Below are 12,894 nucleotides of genomic sequence, written 5' to 3'. Positions count from 1 at the left end.
GCCTGTGCCAGGCCGTGGCATCCCCTCCGCGGGGACGCCAACGCGGGGCCAGCTGTCCCCAAGGGCGCCCAGAGCCACCATCATCATCTTCATCCTCCGCGCTTATTTTTTTCCCTCCGGCCCCAGCTTTTAATAGCGGGATGGGGAGACGGTGCCAGGCCCGTGCTGTCACAGTAGTGAGGCTAGGGACACCAGGGACATCAAGAGTGGAGGGTCCCCATCAGTGCTGGCACTGGGAGCCTGGCAGCATGGGTGACAGTGGAGCCCTGTCCAGCAGGCAGCACCAGCCCAGGGCACAGAGGGAATGAGGACGCACAGATAGGCATGGATGGACAGATGGATGGGATGCTCTGTTAGCCATCCCAGGGACGGAGGAATGGCACCCCGAGGTGAGTGCCATGTCACCCCTGCAAGGACCACGCTGAAGATGCAGATGTGCTGCAGTCCCCGTGGACAGCAGCCATTCAGTGGGGATACTGGGGTCCCCTCCCCTGCACCCATTCTCACAGTGCCCCCTCCAAGTTCTCTCCCTACACTGGGTACTTTCTATGGATGCAGGAGGGAAAGCTGGGGAGGGACAGCCCAGCCTGGCACTCACAGTTCAGTGTCCAGTCAGCACCTACCACTCCACATCCCCCACCCTGATGCCTTTCAGGTTCCACTGTCATATGTGCCATGGGATCCCCTCCAGGTCCTGGGGGACTCTGAGTCCACTGTGGGAGGATTGGGCACCTGCCAAGGGTAGGGACAGAGGGGACATCCCAATCCCCAGCACACGCACCTGGTGATGCTCCCAAACCGTTCAGGAGCCAACACCAGCCGATGGCAGCGGGACACACTGACTGCCCAGACAGGCAGGATGGGCTGCGTGCCCATCCCAGGCAGAAGGGGCAAACAGCAGCGGGTGCCCGTGGGAGGAGGGAGCAGCAGAGCTGGCTGCAATAGGAGTGTGAGGAAAGGCTCCTGCTGCTCTGTCCGAGCCAGCTAACGAGGCCATATTTGAAATGCTTCGCATACCTCCGGTCATCAGATTAGTGAGATGCAGAAGGTAAAGCAGAGGGCAAGAGGAGTGCTCCCAGCTCCCAGGCAGCCATCCTCCATCCCTGCTGCGGGAACTGGGGGAAAAGTCCCCAGCTGGCAGCAGGGCACAGGCACAGAGTGGCCACAGGCACCCAGGAGTGATGGGTGCTGGATCTGCCTCCCCACTGCCACCCCAGCAGAGCACAATGCACAAGGGAAGGGTGGAGAAGAATAATCCAATGTGCCGCCACATCCTGGCAACCAGCCACTGCCACCTCCCCATGGCCCAGGTGAGGCCTGGGCCTGCTGAAATACCTTTCAACATATTACAGGGGCTTACAGGAAAGTCAGAGAGAAACTTTTCACCAGGGCTTGTCATAATAGGACAAAGGGTGAGAGTTTTGAATTAAAAGAGGAAAGTTTGGGATTGGATATCAGGAAGAATTCTTCCCTGTGAGGGTGGTAAGGCCCTAGCACAGGATGCCCAGAGAAGCTGTGGCTGTTCCATCTCTGGAGGTATCCAAGGCCAGGTAGGATGGGGCTTGGAGCACCCTGCGATAGTGACAGGTGTCTCTGCCCATGGCAGGGAATGTAACTAGATGAACTTTAAGGTCCCTTCATGCCCAAACTGTTCTAGGAGTCTGCAGAAGGAGCAAGATCCCACAGAGCCTCCAAGCATCATCATCTGTGGGTATAGTTCACTTGCCCTTCCCAAGGCATCAAATCTGCTTGGGCATGAATGGTCCTCCCTGGGCTGCTCCAGGTCCAGGAGTGGCAGGAGATCAGGAAGCTGCCTCTGAGCAGCAGGAGGGTGCAGAAGACTAAGAGCTCTTACAGGATAACAGCATCTGGATCTGCAAACACTGGGGAACCTTCAGGGTTGGGATGTTCAACTGAGAATGTCTCAACCGTCAGGATGTTCAAATGAGACATTTGGCTTGGATCTGGACACCAAAATACCATCTCTGAGGGAGAGAAAGAGGCACAAAAACCACAAGGGCAAGTCCTAGCAAAAAGAAGTGAGAAGTAATGACACCAAGATCCTTGGGGACACCAAGAGAAAACCTGGAGGCTAAGTGGATGGAGCTGCATTGCTTGGTTAGACATGGACAACAACTCCACGTGGAAGACTGTGGGACATAGATATTGCCTAGACAGCCCTACAAAAAGCTGGAACACGGGCACGGACTCAAGGCAGATTTGCAAAGGCAAAACCAAACCATCCATCAAATGAGGGCTGCTTCCAACCACAGTGAGACACCCACAAACCAGGAGGGGACCAGGGACAGCAGCACCAGAGCAGGCCAGAGGTGCCCAATCTCATCACACCTGAGCACAAAGCCAGTCCTCATTCCTGGGCATCATACCCATGTATGCCAGGGTCAGCCGAGGGTATCATGGGTGGCAGCAGCCACCAGAACCCACTGGAGTCACTCACAAGGCCAGGACAGCACAGTTCCCAGCCCTGCCACCACCCAGGTGACAATCAGACCCTGGAGATGGAGCCCATGTCAGAAGTGACCCAGAAATGACAGGGAACATCTCACCCCGTGGGCAGGTCCCACCCATCCCCCACAGTGTGCCCCCACCAGAATATCACAGGGCTGTCACAGGGCAGGGCCAGTAACCCGAGCCCTTTTCCAGCTCCCACCTCTCAGTGCTGGGAGGGTGGAGATGGAAAAGCACATCCTGCTTGGAAAATCAGAAAACAGCTTTTCTTTTTTCATTCTGTACCACCACTTCCAGGGTCACGCTGACACAGATCCTCCCTGCCTGGGCCACCACACTGTCAGCATCACTGCAGGGAGGGGATGCATCCTCATCCTCCCAGCACAAAGGATGTCCCAGCTCAGGCAATGGAAGATGCTTTGGGACAAGTGACACTGTGCCAGGACAAGGACATGGAGCCAGACCTGCACACCCCAAGGTGAGCTCACAGCCTGGGAGCCATTACTCCAGCCCCTCTTCCATGCCATAACCATGAATGGTGGAAACCAGGGACACCAAGGCAGCCACTGGAAAACCTTCTGACCTCAAAAATCCTTTTATCCACATAATCACAGGCTGCCACCCATGTGCAGCACAGGCTGTCATCTCACACCATCAACACACTCCACCTGCTTGCAAGCCATGGGAAAAGACAAGCAGGGATGAAATCACAGCACTCCAGCAGCCCAAAAGAAAGACATAGAGTGGGCACATCACCCGCACTGAGATGTTGACACACCCCAAAGCTTTTTGACAGTAGATGTCAGGTGCCTGGGGGCCTGTGGTTGGGGTAAATGTGTCCTTTGGATTTCCCAAAAGCAAAGGGTGGCCCTCAGCCACTCACTGGGGTCACACTGCTCTGCTGTCTGCTGTCCCTGGAGCCCTCCTGGGGCTCCAGCCCCATGGGTGTCCCAAGGAACACAGGTAGGGATGCAGGCTGCTCCTCACCCACATGTCCTGATGCTCCCCAGTGGGCCCCCCAGGATGGTGAGTCCCAGCCTCCCACCAGGACACATCCCTCAGCTGAAGGCAGAGGCAGCTGCAGAGCTGATCCCCACGGCAGAGCCACTGCTGAGCAGCAGCAAACTCACATTTACTCCACTCCAGCCTGGGATTTCCCAATGGCCACCTTTGGAGGTGGTTCCTCCTCCAGCCATCCCTTTGCCCACACGCTTCTTCCCCCCTGCCCCTCCCACAACACTGCTCCCTGCATCACATCACAGAATGGGCTGGGTTGGAAGTGACCTTAAAGCTCCTCTCCTTTCAACCTCCCACCATGGGCAGAGACACCTTCCACTGTCCCAGGGTGCTCCAAGCTCTGTCCAAGCTGGCCTCAAACACACAGGAAGGGAGCAGCCACAGCTTCCCTGGGCACCCTGTGCCAGGATCTCCCCACCCTCAGTGTAAAACATTTCTTCCCTGTGTACAGGTTAACCCTGACCTGTTATAGTTTAAAACTCTCACCCCTTGTCCTGTCACTCCAGGCCCTTGTCCAAAGTCCCTCTCCAGCTCTCTTGAAACTCCTCTGAGCACTGGAAGGAGCTTTAAGGTCTCCCTGTAGCCTACTCTGCTCCAGGCTGAACATCTCCAGCCTGTCTCCAGAGCAGAGGGGCTCCAGCCCTTGTGAACCATCTCCATGGCATCCCCTGGACCTGCTCCAACAGGCCCCACATCTGTCTGTGCTAGGGGCCCCACAGCTGGATGTGGTGCCCCAAGAGGGTCTCACCAGAGCAGAGCAGAGGGGGAGCACCCACTCCTCACCCTGCTGCCCGGGGTGCAGCCCAGGATACTCTCAGCATTCTGGGCTGCAGTGCACAGTGCTGGCTGATGGTCCATCTGTCACCCACCAGTACCCCCAGCCATTTTCCACAGGGCTCCTCCCAGCCCTTCCACCCGCCCAGGTGTGCCAGAACTGGGGGCTGTTCCCACACAGGTGCAAGATCTTGCACTTGGCATGGTTGAACCTCCCACCTTCCTCCTTCCCCATCACCTGGCTGGTAGGAAAACAGCCAATGCCACACACCATCTACTGCCAGCATCTCCACCCTTTCCCAAGCCACCACAGCCCATCCATTCTCGTGACCCCAGCTGGGTGGAGAGCCAGCTTCTTCCTGGGGCAGTGGCTCCCATCCTCCTCCCCAACCTGGATGGGTTTCAGGAGCACCACTTTGGGGACACCCATGCTCCATGCCTGGGCTCTGTGCAGAGAGGTGGCTGCAAGGGGCAGCAGTGGCAACTGGGAGTCCCTCAAGACCCCTCCATGCTCCCAGGAGTCAAAGTTGAGTCAGGGGAAAAGGAAGGGAAGAGAAAAAAAAAAAAAAAAAAAAAAAAAAAAAAAAAAAAAAAAAAAAAAAGCCTTTTGAGTGCAATATTTTAGTTGAGCACCAGAGCATGAGTAAAGGAGGGAGCTTTTCGTGGTCTGGTGAGTTTAAGCTATGAGCTGAAAGTTTAACTATTAATACACTTAATCAAGAGGTTGATCCTACAGCGGGGATTTGGGAAAACAAAACAGGAAGGCAGGAGAACGCTGGCACCCGCTGTGGCCACCCCGAGGAATGTCCCTACTGGGGGAGGTGGAGAGTCCGGGACCAGCTGGGGCTGGATCCAACCTCGGCCAAGCCTTGCACGAACACACAAGGAGCTGCCAGGTGCTGGCTGTGAGGGCCAAGCACCCTGGATCTGGCCATCCTCCCAGTGCCCCACACAGGAGATCGGCCAGAGGAGACAGTTTTGGGTAGAGGATGTCACCCCCAGTCCCTGCAGCATCCCCAGGTCGCAGACAAGCAGCACCTGCACTGCTGCCACCTGCCTGGAAAGGTCCTGGTGGCACCAGGAGATGCCGGTGGGTGAGGGACCCCCAGGGTCGGGGAACCCCAAAACACCCCCCACAGCATCTCCTCTGCAACGGCTGAATTTCGGAGTGCAGGACTCAGAGCTCCTCTCCTGTGCCCACCCAGCTCGTGTCACGGGCAGGAGGCACAGGGAGGTGCGGGCAGTGCCTGGCAGCGCGGCGCCGGCTGCCTGCATCCCCACCACAAAATCCATGTCAAGGACGCCTCGGCCGGCTCCTGCCTCTTCCCACCGAGGCATGGGGGAGGACACGGGGACATTCGTGACGCCGGGCACAGCCCCCTCACCCCCTGCCTGCACATCCCGCCAGGCAAACAGCCCCTCCCGACCCTGCCCCCGGGGCCACCGAGCCCCGAACGGCGCCGGCACCAACTTCTGAGCGGCACCGGCGGGTCCTTTGTTACTTTGCTTTTGTTGTCACACGCCGGCGCGTCCCCGTCCCCATCGTCCCGTCACCGTGTCCCCCCCACACCCCTCCCACAGCCCCCCCAGGCGGCGTCCCCGAGGTCAGGGCGCGACATCTGCCAGCGCGACGGGGCGACGCCGGTACCGGCAGCGGGGAGGGGGCGCAGCGCCGGGGGCACCTCCGGAGGCACCTCCGGGGTACCCCGCGCGGGGACACTGAGGGTGACACCGCCACCCGCGGTGATGCGCTGCGGCGGAGGAGCCGTTTCCCCAAAGCTTTTCCCGTTGGGAACGCGAAGGACGGACGGACAGACGGAGGGACGGAGCGAGGTTTCCATGCCTACCAGCGCTCCCGCTGAGCGGGACCTCGGGGAGAGTCACCCCCCTTCCCTTTCCCATCCGACTCCCCTCGCCTCGGCGCCGCCGGGGATGCAGCGCAGCCCGCGGGCAGCAGCGGGGCCGGGGAACGCGGGGGGCCGGGGCGGGCGGGGAGGCCGGAGGGGTCCCCGTGCCCCCGCAGCCCCAGGTGCGGCCCCGCCGCCGGGCTGGGGGCCGGGGGGCGCGGACAAAGCGGCACAAAGGGGCCGCTGACACAGCAGGGCCCGTTTCCAGAGAAACAAAACTTCCGCCGGCCCCGGCTCCGCACCCCAGGTAGCCGGGATGGGCATCCCCCCACGCCCCCCCAAAGCCGGCCCCAGCCGCCCTCCCGCAGCACGGCGTGCCCCATCATTCCCCCGGCCCCCCCGGCACGGAGCGGCGGGGGGTGAAGGTTGCCCGGCCGGGTCAGCGCACACGCGGGGCCGTTACCGCAGGATGTGTGCGCAGCTTTGTTTGTGCGTGGGATGGCCCCCCCACATCCCCATCACACCCCCTAACCCCCCATGCCACCCCCCCTATCCTCCTCTTCCCAATCAATCATCCCAGCAAAGAATAACCCGACCCGAAGCAGCCCCGGCCCCGCAGGAAGGACGCTGCCGGCTGCGGGATGCGGTGGAAAAAAAAAATAGGAATAATAAAATTAAAATAAAAGGGAAAAGAAAAAAAAAAAAAAGGGAAAAAAAAAAAACCAACAAAATACCCCACACCTCCGCGGGGCACATGGGGTCGCGGTTCGGCGGAGTTTGAGGCCGTAATTCCCAAATTCGGGTCTAATCCACAGCCCCCACAGTGGTTTGGGGGCTGATGGCACCCACGCCGCTGCGAACGAGGGATGTTCCACAGCGCGATCGAGGTGGCTCCATGGGTATCAGGGTGCGTGGGGTGCCCTCCCCGCCGCGGGTGGGGGGACAGGGGCTTTGGGAATTCTGTCTGACCGCGAAGCGGGACGGGGTGGGGGTTCGCTGGGGACGGGGGGATGATAAAGTTGGGTGAGTTGTCGCACATGGCTGGGCGATGGCGAGCGGCGCCGCTCCCACGGCCACCCCGCAGCCGGGCACCGGTGACGGAGCCAAACTGCCGCGGGAGCCCGGCGCGCCCCGGGGAGGCGGGAGGGACCCACGCGCGGACAGCAGCGCCGGGTGGGGTTCGGGGCTCCCCCGCGCTCCCCACGCGAGCCCCGCCGCGGGTGGCAGCGCCGGCCCCGCTGCCCACCGCCTCCCCCCGGCGCCGCCGCCCCCGCCGCCCCCCGGCCCCGCCGCCACCATTGTCACCCGGGAAACCACCGGGCGCTGCCGCGGCGGTCCGGGGCGGCGGGGGGAGACGTGGGGGACTCACTCCATCCCTGCCCACGGCTCCCAGCGCATCCCCGCCGGGCTGCGGGTACCGGCAGCGGGGTTCAGTCGCACCGAGAAAAACTTTGCTCGTTACCCCGACGTTCCCCCCCCCCGCTCCCCTCCCATCCCCGGGAAGCGGCGGGGCCGCTCGGGCGCCGCGCAGGCAGCACCGGCCGGGCCCGACGCGGGCAGGCGGGCAGGCGGCCAGCTCCGGCCCCGCCGCCGCCGCGGGCAGCCCGGGCACGGCGCCGGGCAGCGGGGCGAGCCGCGGATCCCCCCGCCAAACTTTTTCTTCTCCACCACCTCCCCTTTCTCCAAGAACCCCCCGACACCCCCCAGCCCAACTCCGCCGCCGGAGCGCCCCGGGGGCCGGCAGCGACCCGCGGTCCGGGAGCCGCCGCGCTGCGGGCAGCGCTGCCGGGAGCGGCGGGGGCTGCCCGGGCGCCGGGAAAGGGGGCAGCAGGGGAAGGGAGCGGGGCAGGGAGGGGAGGTCAGCACCTGCCCGGGGCCGGGGCCGGGGCCGGGGAGCCGAGGCGGGCTCGGTGCCTCGCCGCCGCCGCACACCCACCTCCACATCGCCGCTCGCTCTGGGAGTGCGCAGCCCCCGCTCCGCGCTGCACGGCGCTGCCGCCGCTGCCCGCGGCTGCCGGCAAAACCCGGACCGGACCGGGCCGAGCGCCCCGCGCCGCCGGACACCGCGACACGCCGCGACACGGCACGACACGCCGCGCGCGCCCCCCGCCGCCCCGCGCGCGCGCCGCCCGCACACCCAGCCCCCCTCCCCGCCCCGGCTCGCCCGACCCCCATCGCCGTGCGGCTACACCCATCCCCGGGGGCCCGGCCGCCCCCACGGGTGTCACCCCGCCGAGCCGTGTGCCAGCCGACCCCGCGGGTTGGGGACAGAGCGTGACCCTCGTGTCCCACCCACTCCCACGGGGTTTGTACCGCCCTGACCCCCGTGTTTCATCTGCCTCTTCATCATGGGTGTAGCCGTGGTCTGCCCACCCTCCCCCGTGTCCCAGCTGCCCCCATGGGTGTCACTGTGATGTGTCCCCTTGTGTCCCTGATGCCTTTATGGGTGTCACTGTGCCGTGTCGTCCGTGGGCTGTACACCCGACACGGATGTTGATGTGGTGTGTCACCCTCCGTGTCCCAGCCGCCCTCCCCTTGCCCCGCGGTGTCCCAACCCCTCATGTCACACACATGACTGGAGTGTGCTCCCTGTGTCCCATCCGCCTCCAGGATGTCATATACTGTTCTTACCCCCTCCATGTCCCACCTGCACCCACAGGTTTCACCCCACTGTGCTCCCCGTGCCCGAGCCGCACCCATGGGTGCCAGCATGATGTCCCCCCACCCATGTCCCCCCCACCTTAGTGTGCCCCCCTAATCCCCACCGATCCCCGGTGGGATGTCACCATCCTCTCTCTGGGGTGTCACCCAACTGTGCCTCCTCCTACCCCGCTGTTCCCCGAGGGGTGACACCCTCATGCGTCTCCACAAGACCAGAATGTTCCTAGTCCGTCTGTCGCTCCGTGGGGTGCACATCCCTCTGTCCGTCCCCTCCATGGGATGTCCCCCTGTATGTGCTCCACCCCTTGTCCCCAATGTGGGGTGTCCCCCTGGAGGTCCCCCATCCCTCCCCATCCCCTGTGGGGTGCCAGTCCCTCTGTTCTCCCTTCCGTGGGGTGCCCACAGAGCGTTCCCATCTCTCTGTCCCCGCGTGGGGTGCGGCTGGCAGAAGGTCCCAGAAAACAGAATCACCCTCAGGTAGCCGAGATGCAGCGGAGGGGACTGGGGGGTGCAGAGCTCCCCCATCCCGCCCAGGGGCTCAGGAAGGAGCAGGAGCCCCAGTCCCAGAGTCCCGGAGCCCCGGGCTTGCTGCCGCCACCGGGAGGGACCTCACGGTCTCACAGCGGGACATCGCTGAAATCCCCCTGAATAAACAGCAAATAATCGATGGTCCGATAAGTCAGCCGGAGGGAGGGGACAAATCCCGAGGTTTGGCCCCGCGGGGGGGATAACACGCTTGGCCCAGAAGTTTCCTGCTCAACTTTTTGCCAGAATTTTTTTGCTGCTGAGGGGGAGAGTTGTTGTTAGGTTTGGAAGTTTTTTTTTCCATCCCCTTGGAGTTGTGGGCACTGAAATATTGGAAGTAAAAAAAAAAAAAAAAAAAAAAAAAAATCTTTAAATCCCCACTCCTCAGCCGAGAGCAGCTTTCCAGGGACAAACAGCCCCAAAAAAAACCCACCACCCCCAATTCCTGCAGCCTTTTCAGTTGCCAGCAAAATACCCAAACCCTCTCAAAAGCAGAAACCCTGACAAAAATGAAACTGGGTTTGTGTTGCCGTTGATTTTTTTTTTTTTCACAGGAATGCGAAATCTCTTCCCACCCCGCTCCCGCCTCGAAATGAAACAAAAAAATCTGCGATGGGGCGGGAGGGGGGAGGGGGGGCGAGCGGCGGATGCGCTGTTTGTATTTGATCCACGTCTCGTTAATTATGCGCCTCTCGCAGATTTAGCCACTGGGATTTGCAACCGCGGGTGCTGTGACGATGCTCCAGCTTCCCAAAAAAACTCCCTCCCGGGTGGCAGTGATGGGGGAGCGCAGTCCCATCCTCCTGGGCACCCCTTCAGCTCCTCTGCTGCCCTCTCAATGTGTTCCCAACCGGCCTCCCTCCCCAGTTCATCCTCTCAGCCCCCCCAGAAAAGGAGCAGAGGAGCCTCGTGCCTGGCACAGGGATGTAGGTGGCACCGGTGGCACAGGAGAAGGGACAGCATCCCTCCAGCACCACTCCAGGTGACACTGCCCAGCATGCAACACCTCCTCACCCACGTGGGCTTCAGCAGGGGCATCTTCTTTGCCCCTTTTGGGCTACTTTTAAGGACCTGACATGACTCCCTGATACCACCATGAACCACAAGGTGTTGATGCCCCCTTTGCCAAGGCAGGGCCTGTGGAAATGGAGTTTGCCACCCACTGAAGGTCCCCAAGTGCAGCAGCATTTCACTTCTCAGAGTGTTTGGAAAACTTACGTGTGGGCAAATCACCTTTACCAAGGTTGGGAATCCTCAAAGAGAAGGGAAACTGAGTCACAAAGCCAAGCTGGGACTTGCTGACAGTGACAGCAACAAATCTGTGGCTTCAGCCCAGTGCCCCCCAGCAAACCTCCAGGCTCCCCAGCATTCCCACTGCCCAGTCCCCATTTCTCCAGTCACTGGGAGTCCCTCAAAAGGAGAGGAGGATCCCCCAGTGCTCCCAGACAGGTAGAACCCCAGAGCACAGGGACAAGGGACACAGTCCCTGAGCCTCCAATCTGCTACTGGAACCTTTTCCAATGGGGGCTGTGGGAAACAGGAGGATGAGGATGAAAGGCAAGGGGGACAGTGGTGGAGAGTGAGAGGGCCAGAGATGGAGGATGACGAGGATGATGAGAAAATGGGACAGGAAGGGAGGGTGATAGGACAGGGATGGAGAATGATGAGGCCAGGGTTGGGAGGCGAGTGGGATGAGGTTGAAGGACAAATAAATGCAGGGATGAAGGGCAAATGGAACAGGGATGAAGGGACAGAGAGACAGGAAAATGATGGTGCCAGGGCACAGGGATAGATGGGACAGGGGATGGGGAGGGATGGCAAAGGGGCACAGCAGAAACCTGTCAGTAAACAGCAGTGCTGCCCAGGGCCAGGGCCAAAATCTCCCCCACCAATGCTGAGCATTGGGCCCTGGCAGTGGGGTCTGCACTGCCCCCTCCCCAGCGGGAGAACAAATCCAGGAGCTCTGCCCAGCTCCAGGAGAAGAGCCAGGAATAACTGGGGGTGGGACATGGAGTGTTACAGGGCAACCGACTCTGCAGCAGTGAGGGGGGGTCCTGCAGGTCCATGCCCCCCTCCCCCGGGTTGGCAGTGGGACACCATGAGACAGTGGCTGGAGGGCTGCCAAGGCCTCCCAACAGTCTCCAGAGCACAAACACACCTCCAAAATTCCCAACCCCAAATTCCCCCAGGCCAGCCACTGCCATCCAGAGCTGGCACTGCCTTGTCACCTACTCCGTGCAGAGTGCTGGGTGTCTCCCGGTGGAGGGGACCCAAATCCAGCCAGATGCTGTGCCAGAAGCCCCAGACCTTGGTGACACCCCAGATTTTGGGGAGGGGGTGGATGGGGGACCCTGGGAGACACCCCCATTCTGGCAAGCTGGGGTCACGCTGGTACAAACCCCTTAGCCCTGCTGGTGCTGGAAAGCAGAGCTGGTGCAGCTGGTGGTTTTTGGGCGCCGATCTCCTCGAGCGCGGGTCGGGGTGACCCACCCTGGTGCTCAGCTGGCTGCTGCAGTGGCACAGGGCGCTGTGCCCGGCTCTGCCCGTGCCAGGGGACACCGCAGCCCCTCGTTCCCCGCCGGGAGTCGCCACCATCCTGGTTTCACAAGCCCAGAGCCCCAGGACGGGGTTCGGCGGGCAGCAGGAACCCCTCCGCCGGCCCCCGCTGCCCCTTAGCTGAGGTCTGCTGTGTTAATTTTTAACCCCAGCTGTCTCCCACATGGCGCGCTGGCCCCGCGCACCGGGGACATGCCCAGCCACGCGGGGACCGGCCACCCCTTCCTGGAAAGGGCCGGGGAGGGGGGGGTGACACCAGCCCCCGCTGCCCACGGGGTCACGGATGGCTCCTGTCGCTCGTGGGAGCCCAGAGAGAGTTCCTGGGGTGCTCCAGGAGGGGATGCGGGTGCGGGGCAGGCGGGGGGGTCCGGGATGTCCCCCTGGCTCCTGTGCAGACGGCAGCGCTGCTGCCCGGGAATGTCCTGGCAGGAGGGACCGGGCCTCAAAGCAAACAGACGCCGCGGCGGCGGCTGCGAGAAGGGCAGGAAGCTGCTCTCGCTCTGCCCTCTCCCACCCAGGCACGGCGGAGCAGCGGGCAGCGAGCATCCCCCAGCCTGCAGGAACGGAGCACGGCCAGACCCCCACCCAAACCGGCCCGTCTGGGGGCTGAGGAGCTGCTGACACCGTGCCAGGGGACACCGCGGCCATCGGGGTGTCGCAGCCTTTGCCAGGGACGGGAGACGGGCACAGGGGCTCCGTGCCGCAGGGCGGGTGGGCTGCAGCCAGAGTCCCGCCTACGTGCCAGGCAGCAGGAGAACCACGAGGACACTCGAGCTGCAGCGTTTCCACCTCCGGGGACCCTGGCAGGCGTTGGGAATTTTTTTTTTTTTTTTTTTTTTTTTGAGCCGGGGATTCGCCTGGAAATTCAGACGCCCACGTGGTCCAAAATAGCCTGGCTCCAACATCCGGAGCGCCCTGCAAAAGCCATCTGCCTGCGCAGGGCAGGGCGGGCAGCCGCGGGGCTGGGGCACACTCCCCTTCCCTTCCTCCTCCTTCCCTTCCCTTCCCTTCCCTTCCCTTCCCTTCCCTTCCCTTCCCTTCCCTT

The 12,894-nt window shown here is 62.2% G+C and overlaps 1 protein-coding gene across 4 annotated transcripts in view; it reads right to left on the bottom strand.

Moving 5' to 3' along the window:
• Positions 1–11,713, bottom strand: part of CXXC5 (CXXC finger protein 5) — a 38,734-nt gene extending 27,021 nt beyond the window's left edge. For 2 of the 4 annotated variants that reach the window (XR_013776090.1, XM_079319505.1), the window contains exon 1: positions 8,044–8,186. The gene's annotated coding sequence lies outside the window, so the exon portion shown is untranslated. Of the gene's footprint in view, positions 1–7,973; positions 8,187–11,692 lie in introns of those variants that run through there. The other 2 variants (XM_079319507.1, XM_079319508.1) reach the window with 2 other exon arrangements.
• Between the last annotated feature and the right edge of the window lie 1,181 nt (positions 11,714–12,894).

Source organism: Erithacus rubecula (assembly GCF_903797595.1).
Source record: "Erithacus rubecula genome assembly, chromosome: 16".
NCBI lineage: Eukaryota > Metazoa > Chordata > Aves > Passeriformes > Muscicapidae > Erithacus > Erithacus rubecula.
The sequence above is the reverse complement of the archived record's forward strand: the minus strand, read 5'-3'. Positions and strand labels throughout refer to the sequence as shown.